The sequence below is a fragment of the Anas acuta genome, chromosome Z (genome assembly GCF_963932015.1).
Source record: "Anas acuta chromosome Z, bAnaAcu1.1, whole genome shotgun sequence".
Lineage (NCBI taxonomy): Eukaryota > Metazoa > Chordata > Aves > Anseriformes > Anatidae > Anas > Anas acuta.
Genome location: NC_089017.1, coordinates 13,071,110 through 13,096,887, shown reverse-complemented (window position 1 = coordinate 13,096,887; position 25,778 = coordinate 13,071,110). Strand labels below are relative to the sequence as shown.

The following is a 25,778-nucleotide window of genomic DNA, read 5'->3' as shown; positions in this document are numbered from 1 at the left end:
ACCTTTTGAGAGCAGTTTCAGTGAAAGAGTGCAAAACACCTGCCTTTTCCTCATGACATCAACAATACCCTATGGGCAGTGAGCTGAAATATGTATGTCAACCTGCACCTCTGTAATTGTGACATAAGATACCCAGTGACTTGAAAAATAAGAAAAATCTCTGCATTCCTGAGTGCAGAGGTTAAAAGGTCTGGGTCTATGAAAAAGGTCCAAGGTACAATCTAACTGCCATTTTTTTCTGTTATGCAGAAGCACAATGGAAATAATTCTCAGAGTTACCACGAGAAATGCTTGTCAGGGAATGATTTTTTAGAATAAGCTCTTCTATGTCTTCTTTATTGTGCCAAAGTTAATGCTACAGTTATTGGCTTGCTCTGACTAGGGTAGGAATTCTGCTACTTTTAGCTAGTTACATACAGTAAAGTATTCCTATTTATAGTTCTTATTACATACTTCAAGTATGAGGAGGAAAGAAACTAATCCAAACTAATACAGTATTTTGCTGCACATTTGCAGAAACTGTATAAAAAGAGCTGGGCAAAGGACTGCACTATCACATTAATTAATGAATGTGAAAATGGGTATTTAAGCTACATAGTCTTATAACAGGTCATTTTTCATGGATGTTATGTGCTGGAAAACAAAACTATGTGATAGAAAAATCAGTTACATGTCCCTGTGAGCCAACAACCAGAAGTGGCTATGTTGAATATTGAATTATATGTTTGCTTGCTCTCTTATATTGAACTCAACAAGTTCAGAATCTCCTCTCGGGTCTTTATGGAGTCTTTTCCACTCCTAAGTTTTTATTTTCAATTAAATTTCTCTATTTTCAACTTGCTCCTGGCTACCCAGAAGATGAGGCTGGATTTGGATGAGGACAGTTCATTCCTGTCAAGGTTTTGCCAGTGGTTTAAGTAAAAGTGGTTAGTAATGTTCTCAATTAAGACTAAACTGAATTAAAGTAACTAAATTAAGTCTAGAAACCACTAAACATCAGGCAACTCTTACTGATCTTGTATTGGCGCGTTAAATTGAGCAGGATGTAAACTTGTTTGGGAAGAGACCTCCTCAAAGGGCAGGCAAATGCTCACAAAAAAATCAGTTATGGACAACGAAGGTGGAAAGTCTAGCACCACAAGCCCACCAAGAAGTTACTCCAGCCATTCAAGACCTTCAGACTTAAGACACCTCAGATGCAATCCTATGTCTTTGTAGGTAGCTGGGCACAAACTACATACACTATTAATCGGATTGTTGGAAGGAAGAAAATCATTAGCTGTCCAGCACAAAATGAAGACAAAAAGGGGTTTATGGTGGAGTAGAAAATTAAAGAGCATTGTCAAGAACAAATGTCAACTCCGGGAACAAAAAATACAGTTCAAGGCTTAATTGAAAATAGCAATAAACTGTCTTTTTTTTTCTGTATAACAAAGGCCTATTGTCAAGAGTGCTGGAAGCTAATGGGATCACTGATACACAGAGTTTCTTTTCAGAGTTCTTCGTACTGGAAGTAAAATTGTCATATAACTTTCTGGAATAGAAACAAATTTAGCAAACTGTGAGGATCACTAATGTTTTCTTAGGTGGTAACAGTGATTTACTTGTTTTTAGATTTAGTGTGTCTGATAGAAGAGAAGTATGGATACATTTTATTTAAAAAAAAATCCAATTCTTCGCTTTTTATATTTTTTATTTTTAATAAATTTCTAACAATTCAAACACAGGTTTAAATTTGGCATCTGCTTTTGCTGTGAGTGGTCACCCATGCCATCTCCACGTGTATTTCATTTCCTAAAGTTTGCATCAGTAGCATCTTTCTAATTTGTCTTGATAGATGTTCCTTTCAGTATTTATTCCTACCAGTAGGATGACTGATGTTTCTTTACAAAAATGTAAGTTAGGTCCCTCTGATTTTCTGACTTAAGTATAACATCAAATCCCATCTTAATTGCTCTTTGGAAGTACTGACTATTAGCCAACAATATTTTGGTGAAGAGATGGATCAGGCTATAGATCATACCTACAGAATGAAACTTGTGGTGATTTCTCTTAAACTGCATACAGAAGGTCAAAGCAGCGTTTGCTTTCAGCAGATGTAACTATAGTTTCCTCATACTCAGGAAAACAAAAAAACAAAACAAAACAAAACAAAAAAGAATCAGATGCCATATGATGCACAATTTGCAGTTGGTATTTTAGGATATTCATCTTCTATAAATATAAGCAGAACATTGTTATTTTTCTTGTCACTTCATAATTATTATTTACTTGGTTTCATGTCTCACACACAATTCTATTAACAAAAATGCAGTCATATTGCTGCTTTTTTATTTTGTTTACATGTAGTAGGAATGAGAGTATGTACTATCTGTAGGATAAGAATAGCGCTGCAATATTTGTGTCCAACAAATTGCTTTTATGCAAGAGGAGTTACTGTCTGGAAGGCAGTGCATATTCTTCATCTGCTGTGTCGTTGTAGCTCAAGTTGAGTGGCCCCATAAAACTCAGTTGTAAAATGTGATATTCATTCAGGTGACTAGGTTTACCCATGTCCTGCCTGCATACCAGACAAAGGGGCTGCTATCTCTAACTGAACAGTAAAGTCGTGAACTGTGTTGTGTTTTTCTCCCCCACCCCAAATCACAGGAGATTCAAAACTAAAATGCATTTTTTGTTGTTGTTGTTTGTTTTGTTTTTGCTTTTTTAAATTTATTTATTTAAAATGTAATTTAATGTTATGACAGTAATCCCACAACCTTAAGAGTGATACCCAAAATACAAGCTAGACAAAAGTAAGAAAAAGGGAAAGCTTTTAAGTGGACAGCTTTGGCCAAAACCCAGTTACATATACATTCAGCATCAAATAATTTAGTGTGATCTGTAGAGAAAAGTCTAAAACATTTTGTAATACGTGTCATTTTTATGTTAGAATCACAGGTGGTTTACTTTGGAACCCCCATGTCGTGGGCAGGGACACCTCCCACCAAACCAGGTTGCTCAAAGCCCCATCCAGCCTGGCCTTGAGCACCTCCAGGGATGGGACATTCACAGCTTCTCTGGGCAACCTGTGCCGGTGCCTTGCCACCCTAACAGTAAATAATTTCCTCCTTCTGTCTAATCTAAAGCTCCCCTCTTTCAATTTAAAACCATTCCCCCTTGTCCTATCTGCTCATGTAAAAAGTTGCTCTCTGTCTCTTTTATAAGCCCTCTTTAAGTACTGAAAGGCTGCCATAAAATCTCCCCAGAGCCTTCTCTTCTCCAGGCTGAACATCCCCAGCTCCCTCAGCCTGTCTTCATAGGAAAGGTGCTCCAGCCCCTTGATCATCTTTGTGGCCCTCCTCTGGACCTGTTCTAGCAGATCAACATCCTTCCTGTGTTGGTTGCCCCAGCCCAGGACGCTGCACTCCCGGTGGGGCCTCACCAGGGCAGAGCAGAGGGGCACAATCCCCTCCCTCCACCTGCTGCCCACCCCTCTGTTGGCGCAGCCCAGGACGCAGTTGGACCTCTGGGCTGCAGGCACACACTGCTGGCTTGTGTCGAGCTTTTTGTCCACCAGAACCCCCAAGTCCTTCTCTGCAGGGATGCTCTCACTGGGTTCTTCTCCCAGTCTGTGCTTGTGTCTGGGATTGTCACAGCCTAGGTGCAGCACCTTGCACTTGGATGTGTTGAACCTCATTAGATTCACATGGGCCCACTTCTCCAGATTGGCCAGGTCCCTCTGGATGTCATCCCTTCCTTCTGGTGTATTGATTGAACCGCTCAGCTTGGTGTCATCTGCAGACTTGTTGAGATGTTTGTGTCCACTGTCTGTGTCGCTGATGAAGATATTAAACAGCATCGGTCCCAGGACAGACCCCTGAGGAACCTGTCTGTGGTGGTTTTACCGTGCTGGGCAGCTAAACCCCACAACCGCTCTCTCACTCCCCCTCCTTTAAATGAGGAGGGGGAGAAGTAAAGCAAAGAACAACTCACGGGTTGAGATAAGGATAAATTAATTAAAGGAAAATAATTATAATAATTAAATAAAGACTACCATGAACTAAACTATTTAACTAAGGGGAAATAAAAAGGGAAAGGGGAAAAGGCAGGGAAAAAGGGAAAACAAAAAGAAGGGAGGCAAACAAACAAACAAAACAAATGAAAGCTATATGGAAGTGCAGAGGAAAGAAATTACTCTCTACTTCCCACAAATGAGCGATGATTGACCACGTCCTTGAAGCAAGGCCTCAACGCACGCAGACGGTATTGAGAGGAGGACCGACGTCTTCTCAATGAGAGCCCACCCCTCCCCTCTTCTTCCTGTTTCCACCTTTTATTGCTGAGTGTGACATCACATGGTATGGAATATCCCTTTGATTGGTTTAGGCCAGCTGCCCTAGTGATGTTTCTCTCCTCACTTTTTGCCCACCCCCTAGGAGGGTTAGAGAAAGGTCCAATACTGTGCCACTGCTGCTCAGCAGCAGACACAACACTGGTGTGATAACACTGCTGTTCCAGCTACAAGTACAGAGTATGGCACTGTATGGGCTGCTGCCGGGAAAGTTAACATTCCAGACAGACCCAGTACACTGTCGCAGTCTGTTAGTTTCCTCTATGGACTTGAGGTCTGTCTACTCTCAACTGAGAATAGCATTTCCTAGGCTTTGCCAAAAAAAAATCAAAAAAAAAAAATCTATTTATTATAGCAATACAAAGTAACCATAACAGCATTTGTGCCACAGCAATTATACTGGTGCTTACAGACCAAATTCAGTGTTAATGAGATTAAGTGCAATTCATTTGAAAGAATTGTTTCCTTAGCTGCAGTGGAAGCATTTATTTTATTTTATTTTATTTTATTTTATTTTATTTTATTTTATTTTATTTTATTTTATTTTATTTTATTTATTTTATTTTATTTATTTTATTTCTTTTTCCGTTTCATGGTTTTCAGTTCCCACCTGAAATGAAAACAGAATACTTTTTTCACTCTGCTAGCAACACTAAAAGTATATGAAGTCACATTATTTGGTACAGGAGCTTCACATCATGAATTCAGTTACATTTCTTACCTCTCAAGGCAAATAACATATTAATGAATATAACTTACTCCAGTAACATTTTTACATGTGACAGGTTTGATGTTTTACTGTATACAGTTTTTAAGTGTTTTGTATAGTCTTTATAGTTGATTTTAATCTATAAAAACTTTACTTTGTATAGCTGATTTTTTCACGGTTGTATTTTTCAAGCATTTTATTTAATTGTCAGTAACAATTGTGTGTTTATCAACTACATGTTTTTCATTGCTCAACATGCTGATAATTCGTGATATATCTGAGAGGTTCTAACATTACTAATTTGATTGTTAGGCTATTATGTCTCAATAGCAACAATTTCAAAACAAAAAAAATATCCAAGTAGGATGACACATAAATTTACTTAAATTATTTAAAATAATTCTTTGGAAAGCTTCACCCAGACATTCTTCATTTAAAGAAGGAACTAGGAAAAAAAAAAAAAAAAAAAAGAAGTGTCTACACAGGGCTCTCCTGTTCTTAATTTTGGTTGAAACCATGCATACCCCTTTGAAGTATTGGCTCTAGTAATACACACCTTATTCCTCTCTGTGCCAGCCACATGAACCTATTTACATTGTAAGATTCAGCCAGAGGCCAGGAAAGAGATATGTACAGTAATTCCAAACACAGTCTATAAGGAAGTGCCTCAAAGATTTTCATAAAAGTCAATGACACCTATCAAATGGCATTAGAAACATGTAAGCAGGCATGGCCATGATTACCTCAAACTGACATGATAGTACCTGTCTCAAAGAAATTGCACTTTATTGAATTGTCTTTAAACATTTATATAAAGTAACAAAGTCAGCAAAGTAGTTTAAACTTCCACCAAAACAGATGTCAAGGAGTGACTAGGCTTTGAAATATAAATGAAGTCAAGGGTCTTCTGTTGCTTTTGAGTAAGACAAGCTGACTGAAAAGCAAAACAATTTAAATGAAAAACATTGTTTTTCTGTTGTGGTACTTCTAGCCATAACTATCTATCAGTCTGTCTGTCTGTCTGTCTATCTAATAAAAGTAATGTGTGCTCCTAAAGGTAAAGAAACAAGGCTGAAAATGCACTCAAAACCCAGTCTGTATTACTCTGCAGTAACAGGAGACTTTATTTTCCATCACTGGATCCATCATCAATACTGGGTACTGCATACACGTATAAGGAAATTTCATAAATTTATGCAAAACTTACTCCACCATCAATAAATGTTCTAGGTATGATGCTAAATATTTTGGAGATTACTTCAGCTATCTAGTTATGAAGAATGACAGTCTGGTGTATGTCATAAATCTACAGTAAATCATAAATCTGACATAAATTATCATAGTAGAAGGGGAACTGAGATAAAGCCGTACACATTGAGTGGTAACAGCTTTGGATCACCAGAGAACATATGTGTGTGCTTGACTTTAAGTACTGAAACCATCTACATTCTTCAAGGGAAATATGTGCTTGGGGGACTTTTTGCTTATTTCACCAAACCTTTGGAAAAACTGTTTTTCAGAATTTTCCAGGACTGAATTTTCTTTTTTTTTTTTTTTTTTTTTTTAATCCCACATCATACAATATTGACAGCATTTGTCACTCTGTCACTGTCAACAACTGATTGGGCATAGATCCCTGGATACTCACACTGCAGTGCTTCTTTATCGCGATCTCAGTCTGTGTATGAGCATGTGCTGAACACATTAAAATGAATCATCAAAAGGCACCAGGTGCATGGAGTGAACAGAGCCATATAAAAAAGCAAGAAAGTCATAAGTGCTATCATGCCCTGTTTTCCATGAAATAAACAAGGGAATACTGCGCCATTCCATATTTATTATGGTTAAGGGTTCATTTAGCTCCCACAGTAATCCAGACCATCTCTATGCCAAAGTGTTTCATGTACTAAGATGGGGGAGATGACAGAACTAACTTAGTAAGTGCTAAGTATCTATTGAATAATTTTGCTGTGGGCTATATCCATATGCACTTTGTAACCTATTCTCAAGCTCCAGAATAATTTATTCATGTTTCTGCTTATACTATGATGCCTCCAATTAGCATAACATTTTTGTTCTGGATCTCAACTCCTGGTGTTCTGGGATACTTGGCTTTCCCCAGACCCCGGCCATTGCCCAAATTCTGGCATTCTGTAAAGTCCATATGGATATAAAAGTTGCCAGACCTCAAATTCCAAACAGGAGCTTCTCCTGCTCTTGCTTTGCACAGGTCACTGGATGACAGAGAGATGTACAAAGTTCCTGGACTGTCTTGTGGGTCTCTACACTCATCTGTTCAGCCTCATCTTTGGATTGAATCACAGCAGTGGTAGCTGCATGTGGCTGCTCTCTGGATTCTCTGCAGTTCTGGCTGGATCTGTCCTTCACAGATGTCCTCCCTCAGGTGCCTCACCTGGTGTAATGCTGATGTCCCATATGGAGGCCAACCAAATTTAGAAGCCAAGCTCATGGGAACAAACTGTTCCACCAGACTGTGCTTACTTTGCCCCACCTGATAGGGACATAAATTCCATTCTTTATGCCAGAAGCTCTGGATGTGGTTTGCCAATGCTTTGTTCATAATTTTTTACTTGCTACTTCTAGCATTATCAAGATGCCTCAAATGCCTAATCAAAGTACAATTTACAAATGTATGATTAATTACTTTCTGAACTTTTTTATCCATGTGTGAATAGTAAAGTATCTGGCAATGAACACCAGTTCAACATTTCATTTATATCACACTAATATGAAAATATGCTAAAAGTAACCAAAGAAAATGTGCACTCATTACTATCATAAATGTTCTAGAATCAATGGTGGATTAGGGTATGTCCTGATCGGTTTGCTGGAGGCACAGTGAAATTTTCCATATCTGCATATTGACATACAGAGAATCCCCCCCCCAAAAATAAAAAATCACGGAACCACAGAATCCTGGAATCACAGAACGGTTGAGCTGGAAAGGGACCTCTGGAAATCACCTGGTCCAAACTGCTGCTCCTGTTTCTTACTATTACTACCATTAATTATTCCTGTTACTACTATTTTTGTTAATGCAATGTGTTTTCATTGATGGTTGATACCATGTATCAGCCATCCACACTCAGAACATCACTACTGAAATTCAGAAGTGGCCAACATGCTCCTGCAAATTCCCTTAAATTCCTCAGACTCAGCCCTTTGTACACATATCACCAAGGAGCTGTGTTGGTGGTCTCCAGCCTGAGATCAACTGGGTGTTGTGTAACCTTTGCTGGAAGGAAACCAGCTGGACCATTCAGGTTTCAGCCTTTCCTGATGGGAGCTCACCTGGAGAGTCCTGCTTGTATCATCCCTCTCTTTCTTTCCATGTTTATGCTGCCAGGCCATGCAGAAATTTTGTGAATACAGTTTAGTTGCTGAGAAATGCTTTAAAAGCACCTTTTCCTTTATAAAGAATAGGAATGAAGCAAATTGGGCTCTCACAAAATAAAAACACAGAACCAGCAGCTCATGTGACGACACCTGGAAACACAAGAGTTAGAAATCTCGCCTTTCTGTTGGCAGACAGCTGCCAAGATCCCAGCCCTGGGGCAGGAAGGGCAGGGATCATTGCCCCACTGCTGCAATAGCACAGACAGCTGCCTGCCAGCCTGCCAAGCTCCCTGTGCCTCGTGCAGCAGGGCTTGGCAGCCCTTCCTTGTCTATCCGCGCCTCCAGTGCATTATGGAGAGAGGGTAACCAACAGCCTTAGGGAGAAGGCACTGAGCTGAAAATGTAGGGTTTGGGCTTTACCACTTCAAAGGGCTGACAGTAATCCTGTGCACATCACAAACCATATTTTTGACACTTTTCATATCCCTGCTGGCAGACAGTTATCGTTCTGACCCTTCCCCTTGGCCACATGTTGCACAAGGTCTCCCCACCCAGTGCTGGGAGAAGGTCCCAAATATGACAGATCCACACCTCAGCCCCATTGCTTCTCCAAAGGAATCAGCCAAGTCTGGAGCTCTGCTCACTCTGTGCATGTCAACAGGCAGGGATGGACCTGAGACATCTGGATGGAGATGCTGTCCTCTCACCAACAGCTCTGCAAACTAGCAGGGTGTGTTGGGTGCAACACCTGGAAGTGGGTGGGCACCAAATAAAGTCATCTTTTCTGGTCATCTTGAGGGTTGAGTTCTGTGTCAAGCATTTTCAGAGCTGGGATTTAAAGGTTTGAGGGAGAAATATTTGTAATCTGATGGTGAAAGATGAATAATAGACTGCAGTAGTAATGGGCCAATTGCCGCACGACAGCCTTTCCACGTATCTAAATCTACTTTTTTAAAGCCTGAGTGAGTCTGCAATCATAAAAATTAGCTCATTAAAAATGGCTTAAAAATCAGACATGGAACTGCGTGAAATTCTGGCCGCTAGACTCTTTCTCTACATGACCCCACCAGTCAGCAGGCAGGTCTGAAGCAAGCTTGTTACAGCCCAATATTAAGTGAACAAAGACAGAGTCTGGTTGCACTAGGGTGCACTTTGGAGAGGGCGAATGTGAAAAAGAAGTGTTCTTTGGCAAATTTCATTTAAACGGGCTTCAATGGAAATTTAAAGAATTCATTGCATGTCAGTAGCAGAAATATGAGTGCTGTATTCAGTCGTACACCTCTCATTATATTTCTATTTCTAACACTTCATTGTTTCTCAGACAAAGCATTAGCATTTCTTTCATTCCTGTAATAATAAAACATGATATTTATTACTAAGGGGTAGAGACTAGAGACAGAAGGTGGGGAGCTTTCATCCAGGGGGACAAGACAAGTGCTCTGTAAGAACATTACTTAATGTGGAGCCATGACTCACATGCAATGTCATTTTAACAGCTTTCTGTGTTTAATTTCCTTTCCTTTAAGCAGTAGCCTAACACAGCGGCACTCAGACTGTGGTCTATGGACCACCAGTGGTTTGTGGGACTCTCCCAGGTGGTCTGGGGAATTAAATGTTTTGGGAGCTACGCCATATTTGACAGATCTTGGGGAAAAGAACTGAATGCTTCAGAGGGTGATTTTTTTTTTTTCTTCTCATGCAAATGGTATCCAGAGCAAAAAAGCTGAGAAACTACTGCGTTGGGGAGCCCTTTTTTTTTTTTTTTTTTTTTTTTTTTTTTTTTTTTTGTGGGGAAAAATACTAATATATGATTTTTGGACATTGGCTATATTCTCAGTGTCTATAGGAGTCAGAGAGCCTTAAGTATTTGCAAGACAAAACAGAGAAGTAGATGATTCAGAGCAACACATCAAAGAGCTGCAAAGGGGGCTGGAAGCCTACATGCTTTGGTGAGATTTGGGGTAGTTGCATCCCAATACTTAGAGCACATTTAAACTTGGCTTTGCACCTCTCAGCTCCCATGTGGTCCTGATATCCCAATGGGAAAGCTTCCTCAGGGTGTGGACAAGCTTTGTTTCTTCTCCCCACCTCCATCCTGCTCATGCCTCCCCAGATGCTTTATGAGGCTGGTGAGAGGTGTGAAAGGGGAACACCAGCATCCAACAATGGGATAGCAATGACACCAACCCTGAGAATGCAAGAGGATACTCACCCCTGTGCTCATGGACCTGTGATACTGTAGGGTTGGGTTGAACTTGGATGGCAAGAGTGAATCCAGCAGTGTTTCAGAGCAGACCCAAAGGAAAGAGTGCCACCTACTGAGCTGCACCCACGATTCCCACAGCACCCAGCTTCTCCTTGGAGATGCTCTCCAGTAGACACTGACCTGGCCTAACCCTGCCATGGTTTATGAGATCCAGTGAGCTCATTGCCTAAGGGGGCATGGCTGCAGGCCAGGTAGGAGAAATGTAATACTTAAACAATGCATGTACTTCAGTGTTCAAAAATGCAGCAGCGTGGAGAGGGTAGAGAGCATGGGAAAAAAATGGAAAGCACATCCCAAATTAGAGCTTGTACCAAAAGCACGAAAGAGGACAATATGACCAGTTTACAGGGAAATAACACTTCCAAAAAGATTCATTTAGCCTATTTCTAGCAAAAAATGTCTGTCCTGGGAAATTTCCATTGCATTATGGTGGATTGAATTATAATCATTATAATCAAATAACTGTGTTTAGCAGAGCAGTGGGGAAGGAGAATACAACCATTGCAGGGTTAGCTGCATGCTCCTCCTTTGCTGATTCAGTCCCATGGTACCTGCTCAGATGCTGGGCTTTACTTTTCCTCAAGTGCAATTCCACAGGTTTCCCAGGCTCAGGCTCAGTATCAGGAAGATCAGGTCTGTGCATTAGCCCAGATACCCAGTAAGTCTGAGTAGTTCCTCTACAATTGGAAAAAAAAAAAAAAAGAAGTACAGAAATATTGTTGTTAAATTATTAGGTCATGGAAGCCTGTTCTGTACAGTTTAAACCCTTTTGCTGTTCTTAAAAGCTGGATTGACTTCTATGGCATCAGTCTGGACTCTCATTAGAGTCACAACAAATTTAAATCTCAGGTAGTGGTATCAGGTCTTAAGTAGTCCTGAAGAGCCTCACAACTGCCCAGAATTTCTAGACTAGTATCTGGAGTGATCCTCACTTGCATACTCACTCTTAGTTTATTTTTTGCTTAAAAGATATTTGGGGAATGCTGAGGTTAGAGAGAAGATGAAATGGGAGCTGCAGGACGCTGCCATAAAGCAGCTTAGTCTTTTTGAGAGGAAATACCCTGTAACTCTGACTTCAGAGACACATAGAACAGCTTACATCAGAAGGGACCTTAAAGTTCACCCAGTTCCACCCCCCTTCCATGGGCAGGGACACCTCCCACCAGACCAGGTTGCTCAAAGCCCCATTCAGCCTGGCCTTGAGCACCTCCAGGGATGGGGCATCCACAGCTTCTCTGAGCAACTTGTTCCAGTGCCTCACCAGCCTCCGAGTAAAGAATTTCCTCCTAATACCTAATCTAAATCTCCCCTCTTTTAGTTTAAAGCCATTCCGCCTCATCCTGTCATTATCTGATTGAGTAAAAGAAAGGCCACAATAAGATCTCCCCAGAGCCTTCTCTTCTCCAGGCTGAACATCCCCAGCTCTCTCAGCCTGTCTTCATAGGAAAGGTGCTCCAGCCCCTTGATCATCTTTGTGGCCCTCCTCTGGACCCGTTCTAGCAGATCAACATCCTTCCTGTGTTGGTTGCCCCAGCCCAGGATGCAGCACTCCCGGTGGGGCCTCACCAGGGCAGAGCAGAGGGGCACAATCCCCTCCCTCCACCTGCTGTCCACCCCTCTGTTGGCGCAGCCCAGGACGCAGTTGGACCTCTGGGCTGCAGGCACACAGCGCTGGCTCGTGTCAAGATTTTTGTCCACCAGAACCCCCAAGTCCTTCTCTGCAGGGATGCTCTCACTGGGTTCTTCTCACAGTCTGTGCTTGTGTCTGGGATTGTCACAGCCTGGGTGCAGCACCTTGCACTTGGATGTGTTGAACCTCATTAGGTTCACGTGGGCCCACTTCTCCAGCTTGGCCAGGTCCCTCTGGATGGCGTCCCTTCCTTCTGGTGTATTGATTGAACCACTCAGCTTGGTGTCATCTGCAAATTTGCTGAGGGCGCACTTGATCTCAGTGTCTCTGTCACTCATAAGGATATTAAACTGCAGGGGTCCCAAGACAGACACCACTTGGCACTGGCATCCACCTGGACATAGAGCTGTTGACCACAACTGTCTGACTGCAGCCATCCACCCAATTCCTAAGCCACTGAACAGCCCATTCTACAAATCCATATCCAGACTGGTCAGACCCTTGGTGAAGCCATGCAGGCTGTCTCTGAGCACCTCATCTTCCATGTGCCTTGACACTGCTTCCAGGAGGATCTTTCCCATTATCTACCCAGGCACAGAGGTGAGGCTCACTGGTCTGTAATAACCTGGGTCTATGTTTCTGCCCTTTTTAAAAATGGGAATGATGTTTGCCCTTTTCTAGCCAATGAAGAATTCACCTGACTGCCAGGACTTTTCAAATATGATGGGGAGAGGCTTGGCAACTCCATCAGCCTGTTCCTTTAGGACCCTGGAATACACGGCATCAGGCCCCATAGACTTGTACCTCTTCAGTTTCATCAGGTGGTCTAAAATCTACTTTTTACTTAACATGGGAGGGATTTCACTTCTCCAGCCCCTGCCTACAGGTTCAGGGGCCCTAGGGTTTCGGGACATTGTTTAATGCTATTTTGAACTTTTATGTTACATGGAGATTGAGAGGAATACTGACACTTCCTTCTCTTCTTTTTATTAGGGCTTAAATCTGAAAATGTCTTTAGTAAATACAGATCCTAGCTCTATTATTGGTATATCATTCCCTGGAAACATTCACTGAAATAATAATTATACTTTCACAAAATATTTTTTAGTTACCTTGTATCAGTTCTTAAGAACTTTTTTTTTCTTCCTTCAAAGTGACTAAAAATTGCTTTAAGAAAGAAATTAAAAGACCCCACAAGGAAGAACCAAGGGTCAACATCAAAACAAAATCTATGTTCAGCTCTGAGGCCCCCAGCATAGGAAGGACATGGAGCTGTTGCAGCAAGTTTAGAGGATGGCCATGAGGATGGTCAGAGGGCTGGAGAACCTCTCCTGTGAAGACAGACTGAGGAAGTTGTGTTTGTTCAGCCTGGAGAAGAGAAGGCTCTGGGGAGACCTTACAGCAGCCTTCCAGTACCTAAAGGGGACCTACAGGAAAGCTGGGGAGGGACTCTGTCAGGGGTTGTAGTGATAGGACAAGGGGGAATGGCTTTAAACTAAAAGAGGGGAGATTTACATTAGAGTTTAAGAGGAAAACCTTTGCTCAGAGGGTGGTGAGGCACTGACACAAGTTGCCCAAAGAAGCTGTGGCTGCCCCATCTCTGGAGGTGTTCAAGGCCAGGCTGGATGGGGCTTTGAGCAACCTGGTCTGGTGGGAAGTGTCCCTGCCCATGGCTGGAGGTTGGAATTAGATGGAATTTAACATCCCTTCCAACCCAAACCGTTCTATGAATCATTCTATGATCAAAACAATAAGGTCTATATAAAAAGAAAATCTCCTAAAATCAAATGCTTTTTTTGTTTACTTTTTATATTTCTTCTGATTTGGCATCAGGAGAGAAGACACAATTTCCTTGTGTACTCTTTCAGTCAGGGTTGAGGATACCAAGCATCTTACAAGATCATGCTCTGGAACCACTCCACTGCAAGACAGTGGAACAGTATTAGAGCAAAATAGGGCTAAAAAGAGAATCAGAGAATCAGGCAAGTAATATACCCCAGGGACTCAGAAAGTTCCAGTTTCCTTTCCATATTCTTATATTACTCACACAAGTACCAATGCCATGAATGCCTTTAGGATTTCAATTGTTAACAGCAAGACATTTTATTGCAGGTATCATTTTAAAAAGAGTGTAAAACCAGGTGAAAGCAAATGCATGCTGTTCTACAATCAGATTAGAAGATAACTAGCCAAGAAAACCTAAGAATATTTCACATTTGGCTTCTGGGCTGAGAATTAATATTTTTTGTGACATTTCAAATAATTTTATTGTAGCTACTAAAACAATACGCCAATAAGCCACCAAAATGATATTTTTGGAGTGAACTGAACTTTCAGTAAAATTTGATACTTCCAAAGTACTTTTTGTAATTGCTTGAGAGATATTTTTTTTTCTTTTTTTCTTTTTTTTTTTTTTTTATATCTTCTTGTGAAGTGAGAGGAATGTGCAAACCAGTATGGGCTAGTAAAGCATATGACACAAAGTTTGGCTCTACTGAAGTCATAATTGGATGAGACTACGATCCACCCACAGAAATAACACAAATCCTTTAACAAGAGTCTTAAGAATAGTTAACCAAAGCCAACATAGCAACAAACTTCCCCTGAAAACACACCTTATCTCAGGAAGTGAAAACTATTCAATGCCTAAATTTCAATTAACTTTGTCACGCTTCTCAGAACCACAGCAGTTGCAAGTTTGATTCACGTTATGATGACAGATAATTGCTTTTACAGGTCTGGCTTGGTGGAACTGTGGAAAAAGCCTTGCCAGACTGTATTACATGAGTGAAAAACATTAAATAGACAGCTAACATGTCTCATCTCTTCCTCTACGTCCTCTCTCTCCCTCTCTCTCTCTTTTTTTTGTATCTTTTGTAACCTCCCATAGAGGTTTATGTGTGTGCATCTGTGTGTGTCTTTGTGTCTGTGTCAGTAAAAGCCCAAACATTAGATCACAAGTTCTTGTTTATATAAGCTTCAATTTACCCTTCAGGCAGAAACTTAGAGATTTCCAAACACACAGATGCTTGCCACTATCCAAATTCAATTTGAAATGCTCTGCACAACATCTCCTTTAACTTAACTAACCTTGTATTGTTTGAATACTTCATAACACGTTTTGATTGCCAAACATCATTACTAACTTTGCCATCGTTAACAAGGCTAGCTGAGACACAAATAAATGGAATTCTATAAAATGTCAAATTGTCTTTAAAAGTTGCATTCATTTTATTAAACACACAAACCTGATTTTACAAATGCTTATTAGGCAAAGATGTTATAGAAAAGCTATCACAGGACTGACAGAAAATGTTGCTACCTGGCATGATCTAGACCCTGAAAGAGACCCTGCAGGAGTCTGCAGCAATGGACCTCCATCTGCCAGAAGTCTCAGGACTGCAAGTTACTCACATAGACCAAAACCAAAGGAAGCGATACAGAAATCCCAGGACACAAAGGAAGGTTTACTTAGGGAATTGCCAAAGAATGCTCCCCTCAAGGGAAGATTTGGAAGTCTGTGGAATATGGGGGGAGAAGTGCCGAACTTAGCAGGCTCTGGGGAATGTAAAGTTTTCAGACCATGACATACTGTGGTTTCTTTCCATGGGCACGTTACAGAGGCAGCAACTCTGTACTCTAGAAACCATTTAAATAGGAGAGACTCAGGAAGAGAGAATCAGTGTCACTGACTTTCAAAAAAGCCCATACTGCAAGGAGTACCCTCTGAGGAGGCCTCAAGATCTCACCCCTTATTAATACATTTCAAGAGAATACAGCAAGCAAAATGTAACTTAGTGATAGACAAGGAAGCAGAAAGTTTGCAATCATAAATTTCATTTTTTTTCCTGCTTTTTCATTTTTCTTTCTTTCAGACAAAACACGGTTTATGAAGTGACAGCATACAGCCCTCCTGAAAATTACGCAAATCTGGGTCTATACCCATGCCATTACTGACTAGATGTCTTGCTGAACCAGGAAGGAGTATTCTGCATGGATGTTCTTCTGAAGCAGGTCCTCCTCCTCTTGCTCCATCTCCTCCCTTCTCTTCCCATGCCTCCCAGAAAAGGGATGTATATCCCCAGTCTACAATTTCCATCTTGTGGAATGGACATGCATAAACTCTTAAAACCAATTAGCTGACCCATTTTGATTGTTAATTTTTCTCTAATGATCCGGCCGCTTTAGAGTAGGCTGGAGTAAGTTTGCAGCAAAGCATTCACACTGTGTCAGTGGACCGTGTGACAGTATTGCCCTGCAGTGTCCTCTACCAGAGATGATGCTCAATGATACGCTTTCAGTGCTTTCATATCTCAATGAGAGATTGACAGGATGCCCTGGGTGCACTGTGAGATGCAGTAGGTAATAATGTGGGCACAGGATGCTGCCACAAACAGCTGAAACACTGAAAGTTCACTTCCTAATTTACCCAATAGTAACTTGCTCCTCTGCCTATATGTGTTTGGTATATATTGAAAATATGTTCTATGCCCACAGGATATCCATATATTGTCCCTTTCTGGCACAACATAAATCTATGGCAGGAATTGTTGCATAGCTTGAAAAATGAAAGCACAGTGCGTTCTCCAAGATTCATAGCAACATATGTCTGTGTATCTTGTTCAGAGCTGTGCCTGAAACATGTTAATGTGCATCTACAAGTAAAGGCACGTAAAGGGGGTTTTAGTTTTAGGCACATTTTACCACTGGATTTATATGGGCATGAGGTAACACCTACTTTTTTTCTTCAAAGAGCTAATCCACATGCATAATCGAAACAAGTCCTTATTCTGCTCACTATAAATATGTACCAGATGTATCTCTTATAAAAGTTAAATTCTGTAGCATGGTGGGATTTCCTAGTACCTGTGAGTTATGTCAACCTTGATCCAAAGGGAAATAAAATTGAAGAACATTGCACTGTAGGATATGGGGTGTCCTAGACATGGTCACAGACAAGTCTGTAAGTATAGTAAACAGCTACATTATCACCCTATTGATTTACTTTGTGCGACATGATGGCTTGATTGCTGTAAACAGGAATCATGCCACTAAAATAACAAACAAAATTGATTGTACTGAAGCACACACATTGTAATTTCCACTGGCTTTTAGGCTTGCTGTGGTATACACTCACAGATCATAGGGTTATGATTAGCTGTTCTTCATGCTCTAACAAGGGAATAAAGATGTGAAAACGTGAATACATGACATTGCATCCTTAAGAATTAATTTTAAGTGCTATGTTGCTTGCAATTTGAAGGCATTTTAAAAGAATTAATCATTTGAGAGTGCCTTGGCTTTAGCTAGCTAAACACTCAGAAACTCCTTTCAGAACCTTTCTTATTCATTAAGAGTTAACCCCCTTAAAAATTTGAATATACCATAGAAAAAGTTTCAAATACCATAGTTTCTCTGCAAATCTCATTTCTCTGAAAAATGCTATCACAGGATGTCAGATACAGACCTTTTTCTCACCAGGTCCAGGTGACCCAATAAAAGGGCTTTACTCCCATGCTCACTAGCAGAAAATCCTGTGTGTAGTCCAAGAGATACAAAACAAACTGGAGGAAAAAAACAACACAGCTTCAAAGCTTTTTGAGATGTTTATCCTCTCATTTGTACATCTGCTAAAAAGTCTCTGTTTTCACTTAATATATTAAAAAAAAAATACAGCAAAAAATAGAAAAGCAACTTGTGAACCAATTACTAACAAGCAAAAGTATAACAGATGCAAACAAAGAACTGCAGTATTTTTCACCATATGTTTCAAATCAATCTTATTCCTTCATCAGTTGGAAACAAAGCATAATGTTGTGGTTCTAACAGTAACTAACCTTGATCTATCAAGCCATAGAAAAACTAACAGTACTTTGACAAGCCATTTGTTCTATTTATCATAAACAGTCAACAGGATTAACTATGATTTGCCATTCATTTAGAAGTATATTATCTAATTATTCCCATTTCAACTCCTTTTCTAATTGCCCTCTGGTGTTAAAATACATGTATGTCTATTGCTCATTTATTAGTCTCTGCTCTACTCAGATCACATTTTGTTTAATTACCTCCAGTTTCACATGCACAGGTCTGCTGGTGAATGGGACAGTGATAGGGAGGAGGACCTGGGGAAAGAAAGTGCTGTGCAGGAGTGCAGCTGCTTCCCAGGAGTGCAACTGGTGTGGCTATAGTCCGTGAAGTCCTCCTGAGAAATCTACCCACACATACAGACACCTGCACAACATGGCATTTTTACTGTCTTTAAAACAAGCCATTCATCTTTAGGTTAAGGGCAAAAAAGCTCCACGTACTTCAGTCTTTATGAGATTGCCTGGGAATCTCAACATACCTTTGGAAACTAGAGGCTCTGTCCTGACTTTCCTCTTCTTCTCTCTCTCTCTTTCTTTATTTTTTATTTTTTAATCATTTATTTAGTTTTCACAGCATAGAACCCAAACAGTACTCCACATCTCTGAGTCTGTCAGCATTCAAGGGGTCTGAAAAGACATTCAGAGTGAGGCACTGAAAAGAACCTCTCAATTTCAAGCTCCAGATGGGGGGCAAGATTGGGTGATCCCTAGAGAGCCCTTCCAGCCACCTTTCCTATCATTCTCCCATGCAGCTTCCTTGTAAATGCACAGAGACATGTAAGTAAGAGCTGCAGGTGCAATTTGTCACCTGTCTGCACTGTGTGCCTTAGTGGCTAATATCATGCAAGCCTCAGCAAAGGTGCTCTCAAAGTGGATGTTGGGGTCTCCTTAACCACCTGTAAGCAATCAGCCTAAATGCCAGGATATTGCAAACTGTGCTCATGAACAGCTTGCAGGTTTGTTGAAGTGCAGCTCCCTGTGCAGTTTGGGCAGCATCTTGAATGTCATAGCATTTATGGGCACACCATGACCTGTTCAGACTCTTTGTTCCCTCCTTCACTTCCCTTCCAGCTCTCTACACTGAGCCCTGCTCAGGTTGGTGTTTGGGGTCATAAATATAATCACTCTTGCTTTGAGGATGTACGAACAGTAGAAATCTAGCATTGTAGGTCTGCCAGATTCCCAGCTCTCTGAACCACCTCAGCTTGTGTTTGCCAAACTTTCTTGATTGTTGGCTTATGTTCATGAACTCAGTGAACTTTGCACCCAAAACTCAGGTGAGAAAGCACTGAGTTTAAATGTAAATATTGTGTTCAGATCTAACCGTGACTTTGGGCCAGCTCCAAAAGAAGACTTAAGCACTTTATATGGGATCTAGGTGGAATTCAGGCACTTAAGTTCAAAACTCGACATTGGAAATACCTGCCCAACCCTGGAGGCATGTAGGGTTAATAGATGTTTGACTTTTTTCACTTTACGTTTTCATCCAAAGCTACTCAGTTTGTATATCTCTATCACCCCACTTTGACATGGGCATCCAAGTTGAGTTCCCTCTTCTTTACGAGATGACTCAGCACTATACATCCTCCTTTAGAGGGAAATGTCCTGACACCAGGCTACACAACACTCTGGACAGAAGTACTGTTCACCACTACAACACTTCACTGAAAAGCCTTCAAGGTTTATGGACATGATTCAGGATTTTAATGGTTAAGTGGCTACACTCTACAGAAAAAGATCTGAGTTCTGCTTTTTGCTCCCAAGACAGAGTCTGCATTTTAGATAAAACAGATAAAATACAGGAGCAGTCATGGAAACAGGCATCAGAACTGTGCTTCCTCACTGTCAGCCTAACCACTAGACTATACAGTCATGCTCTGCCTCTCTTAGTGAGTCTTTAGCATTTTCTGCACAGAAGCACAGTTTTCCCATGGGGCTGAGAGGAGTCCTTTTCTACTTCCCACATTAGGCCTAGATAACCTCTTGGTAATCTCCATTTTCTGGAAAGTGGGAAAAGAAAGAGGGATTAAAGCATTCTGAGATGAGGAAAGAAACGAGTCTGTTTCCCTTGAGCACTCTCACTAGTTTTGAAGGGCACAGCACAGGTTCTGGCTATGTTTTAAAAGAAACAAATGAGTCCTGCCTAGCTCTTTAGAGACATATACCTTCCAGTGAGGGTCCTGGCTGTGCATACCAAGTACATAAAAGCAATTTCTTGCAGCCCTGAGTAAAGGGCAAGATCTAAGACACATGATATCCTTGGGGTCTCTTTTTTGTCTGGCTTCTGGCAGCTGTATGTTAACTGACATAAGGTAGCTCCTGGCTTAGCTTGCTCTTAGGTTTTTGCTGTTGCTCTAAGATACCTAAATTTGCATGGGCAATTTATTGGCAACTGACTTGGAATTCTGAAGTCTGGAAGGTTTTGAAAACCTAGGTTGGTTCTCTAAAATGGATCAAGCCTAGAGAATGGGCACACTAAAGTTTCTTTTCTCAGTCTCTCAAGTTTTGCTTACCCTTGTCCTGCCATGTGCCAGGAAGATGGAGAATGTAAGCAAGGCCATATCTCCAGGATGAGTCCCTTGGTCTCTGACCTATTTCTTTTTCCTTTCATTTTCCTATTTATCCCTTTCCTCCCTTCTTTTCAGGGAGGGTAGCAGAGGTTCTGTCCTCAGAGGCCAGTCCTCCTGCCTCCTCTCCTCATTTACATTTACCCTCCCCATTGTTTAAAACACAATGGCTCTACCGTGGTGTCACCAAGGGGAGGCATGCACAGGCCTCTCCAGGTGCTCCCACTGGCTGGTGCAGAACTGAATTCTTTCTGACATTACAAATTCATGCAAAGATGAATTTGGTACTTCCTTTACAGAAGGAATAGCTGTGCCTGTGTGACCACTTCTTCTACAGTGGAGGTGGCAAAATCTTCTAAACAATGAATGATTTTGTGATTTTTTCCCTGTCACAGAAGTACATGGCTCTTGACTGGAAACAAGTCTCTCCTATTCCAGATCCTCTCTTTATGTTGCTTGTGCTGTTGTAGGATCAGAAATCAACTGGCTTATGAGTGACTGAATAAGGGGCAGCTTGGGAACATCAATTATTTATATTTGTACTTACAAAATAAAGGTGTAAACAGACAGATAGACTCAATGTCCTATATGGAAAAAAACACTGGTTAAAGCATGCACAAGGAGAGATCAGATTACAACCCTCTTTTCTGTTTGGTGTCAAGCCAAAGGTCCAGTAAGAGCATCATAACTAATTATTAATTATAAGATGGGGCCATACTGAGCACTTTCTGGCTCTGCTCCATGGTATCATTCCTGAACTGAGGCCTAATATCCTACTTTACAGAAAAATAAGCCAATAGCAGAAATTAAGATCCTAGTGTCTGGATTTCTTTTACTTCTAGAAATAAAGGAGGTGGCATTGTGATATTCCCAGTGGTGACTGGACATAACTGCTTGCCTGGGTTGAAAATGAGGCACACAACCATCTTTTTCCCTCCTTCTGCATGCATGAACTGTGGGTCCCTCTCCACGGAGAGAAAATCAGATCTTAATACCACACCTAAGCCTGCATGCTGCTCTTGTCCATTGGTGTTATCACTGAAGGTCTGAGGTTGGAAAAAACCTCTGAAGGTCATGTTGTCCAACCTAGAGTGATTACTTTGGCCTCTTTTTTGGTTCAGTGAGATGCAACCAGGTCTTCAATAATTAAAATTAGGATAAATTTTCTTAACAGCTGTGGTTTTCCTTGAATAAAGCACCCAAATCTAATATGACTGGAGATATTGGCTCTACAAATGATCTGGCAGGTACTTTTATGGACAGCTTACATGACCATGCTGCTACCTGTGATAGATCTGTCTGATATATCTTGATTCCATCAATGATCATTAATTTCAGTCATTAATGTTGTTTTTAAAAACTAAGAGACAGGGAGCTCTATAGCCAAAAAGAAGGACAGTAGCAGATACAAAAGGTTCATTTTTTCACATAGAATGATCTTATGCACACAGAGTTTGTCTACCATCACAGAGCATACTATGTCACAGCCATGCTGTATCTTTCAAGTCTGAAAATAAGGCAGAAGGATGAATATGATTAATTTGTTTATTTTTTTTTGACACAAAGGGAACTGGAGTCACAAAAACATACAGTGTCCCAGAGTGCTGGATTTTGCATCTGGAACTCTCTGGATTCTGTCTAATATTATGCTCCTACTGTATAGGAAGATACTGATTTGTATTGCCCGTTCCTTGGAGCCATGTGGGATACACTGTGCTCATGAAATATGCTGCTGACACCATATTGTGAGGAAGCAGTAGGTGGTGAGTAGGGGTAAAAAACACAGATATTTGATCAGAACACTTCTTTCATCACAGCAATGTAGCCACATATCAAAGCAATGTGATGGGAGTTGTTTAATGCAGAAATAGCAGTAGCCAAAGCGTGGTTTCACTGCTGGGACAATGGTAGGAATAAATCTTTATAGTGTTGATCCCAAAGAATCTTGTAACAATGAGGAAAGGAAAAGCAAAAACGTGAGTCCAGATGGTTCCATCCCAGGTGAGAAGACATGGTTTTCCTGAAAAAAATGTATTTTTGCTTACCAGCATTTCTACGAGTTAAAAGTTTGTGGTTTCTCTATACTTTCACCAAATATTATGTTACCTAAAGATACTTGTACCTCATTTCAGCAAATAGTAGATACATGCTGTTGTTCCAGTTTTCATGGACAGACACAAGATTTTGAAAATAAGGGCTTGGCCCCGCCTTTTTAAAAACAACAACAACTACAACCACACAAAAAACTATGATCACTTCACTATTTCAACTGTATGAAAAGGGTAAAAAGCTGTATTTAATGTCTTTGGTTTAGCCCACTGCAAATGTGGAAAACAGATATAGGGTGCTTCTTGATTTGGAAAATTGATCTGTCAAACATTATGACTACCACAGTACAAAATCTTAGCAAAGACAAGGCAGCTTATAGATTTCATGGAATCATAGAATGTTCTGAGCTCAAAGGGACCCACAAGGATCACTAAGTCCCACTCCTGGCTCTGCACAGGACCACCCAAAAACCAGGCCATGTGCCTGAGAGTGTTGTCCAAATGCTTCTTGAGCTCCAGCAGCTCAGTGCCGTGACAACTGCCCTGGGGAGCCTGTCCCAGTGCCTGACCACCCTCTGGGTGCAGAACCTTTCCCTAACCCCCAGCCTGACCCTCCCCTGTCCCAGCTCCATGTCATTCCCTCGGGTCCTGTCGCTGTCCCCAGAGAGCAGAGCTGAGTGCCTGCCCCTCCGCTTTCCTCGTGAGGGAGCTGCAGGCCGCCATGAGGCCTCCCCTCAGCCTGCTCTGCTCTGGGATGAACGAACCAAGGGGCCTCAGCTGCTCCTCAAACATCTTGCCCTCCAGACCCTTCACCAGCTTTGTAGCCCTCCTTTGGATGTTCTATTTGTTGTTGCTGTTGTTACTTTTATATATATAATTTTCACAGTACTTGAGGTCACACCAGCACAGGATTTTCACACATTTTGGTAGGTTGTAGGAAAATATATATCTTCTAACATGAGGTGGCTTACCTCAAGCTGAGTTGTCTTCAGTTAGTTTTTACCTTGTATTTGTTCTTCAGTCTCTGGTTCTTGGAGCATGAGTTTGTTACTTCAAACATGCTGTGGTTACCACACGGGTTAGCTACTTGTGAAAACTGTCCTTGTGCCTGCTCTTCAGGAAATTCACTCCTAAATGGCAGTAGGAGTAAACTAGTTTGTACTTACTAGAGAGTGTGGTGGTCAAGGAACTACTCCATGGAGTGGCCAAAGTGACACATGACTCTATGTCAACAAGTTCATGTGACAAAGTCCTGGCATACAGGAACTGAGGGAACTCACATCTTTCCTAAAGTCAATGTTCAATAACTATTCATCTTCCAGGGTGATCTCCCTGTATACACCACAAATCACTCTTTTGTCTGAACTATCCACTTGTTAAGAAATCAGACACTATCTATTACAAACAATAGCTCATTAAATCAGTGCCTGCTACATTTTTTTTATCTTCCTTTTAACTTTCAAATTTGTAATCTTTAAGAAACTTTCCTTAGCCAGTGAAATCCTCTAATTTCAGGAGATAATGCAACAGCTGGAGGGTGAGAAGAGGGTGGCAACTTCTCCTCTTCTGCTGCTGATATTTTCACTGAAAATTCCCAGCCTTCTCTTATTTACAATATCTTGTGTATTCCCAATGATAGGAATAAGGATTTGCAGGTAGGACTGAATCTCTGCAAGTACTGCTAATAAAGGTAACTATGTCCAAATCTCAAAGAGAATACTGACCATCTTTCAAGAATACACAGTACTTTTTATTTAGAACTGTGTTGTTACTGCAAAAGGTATGCATTAAACAGATTTCTGAAATCGGAACTGAAGCAGTGGTGTTCCCAGTACAATAATTAAACAGGCTGCAAAGGCAAGAAAGATATTCATGACATGACTCAGAGCTGTAGACTTCCACCTCAAGACTGTGTCTATTTCTGTATTTCTGGCCATTGCATGGCATTGCAATGTTTTTAATGGCTTTGTTGTTTCACTTCTAGAGGTCAAAACTGAGGAGTAGCAATGCTTGTCTACTGCCGAGAGGTGTTCTGAGCTTTTATTGGATGTTCTGCACTGAGAAAATGCAAACACTATAAAATGTAGGAAGCCATACTTTCAAACCAGGGAAGAACAAGCTAAACAGCTTGTTCTCCGTTCAAGCATTTAGCTGCATCAGCTGCTACTGGAAACAAGTGCACACCTGTAGTGCATGGGGAAAACAGAGAGACCTGTGAGGTTGAGGCTGTTAACTATCCTATATCTGATTACATTTTTTAAACTTCAGACAAAGTGATTTGAAAATGCAGAGCTTCTATTTCATTTTTTTAAAAATTATTCACACATATATATATTCATATATATTTATGAATATTTGTTCATATTCATATGTGTATGTGATAAATATGACAATTTCTGTGTATATACAATTTGTATATATATGTAATACATGATTTGGTTCCCCCATATCTGATATTAGGCAGTATCTTGCTTCCAGGAATGATTTGTGGGTGGTTGAAGCATGGTCCAGAGCATACAGTAATATTAATACAAGCTGAGTACTTGTTGTTTAACTGGAAGCCATACTGTAAGACAAGTCCTGAAGCGCCATGTCCTTCTGCCCTTCCATCCTGCCATTACTGTTGTAGGTTCCCTTCCTGGGCTCTTTCTATGATCCTTTTCTGGTTTTAGTTTGTACTAATGAGCTTTTTTATATACAAGTTTACTTTAGTGCAGATGGTATTTGTCCACAGCCAGAAACACTACCCAAGAAGTACCATAGCTCAATAAATAAGTTCAAAAAGAATCTTAATGAAAATAAACAGTCAAATGAAATATTGCTTGGATTGAAACAGAGATTAGCAACTATCAACCCCTATGAGTACCATAACTGGCCCCTCTTCACTTCCCATGTCTTAGTTTTAACAATTTAATCTAGTACACAAATACAAGAAATAGAAAATTGATTTCATGACTATATATATATATGATTTAGTGAGACTTGGAAACTCGATCTG

At 40.8% G+C, this 25,778-nt stretch overlaps 1 long non-coding RNA gene across 1 annotated transcript in view; it reads left to right on the top strand.

Annotated features, from left to right (window-relative positions):
• Positions 1-25,778, top strand: part of LOC137848354 (uncharacterized) — a 79,741-nt gene that overhangs the window by 30,781 nt on the left and 23,182 nt on the right. Inside the window, exon 2 of the long non-coding RNA XR_011091304.1 lies at positions 16,171-16,309. This is a non-coding gene — a long non-coding RNA (uncharacterized lncRNA). The remainder of the gene's footprint in view (positions 1-16,170; positions 16,310-25,778) is intronic.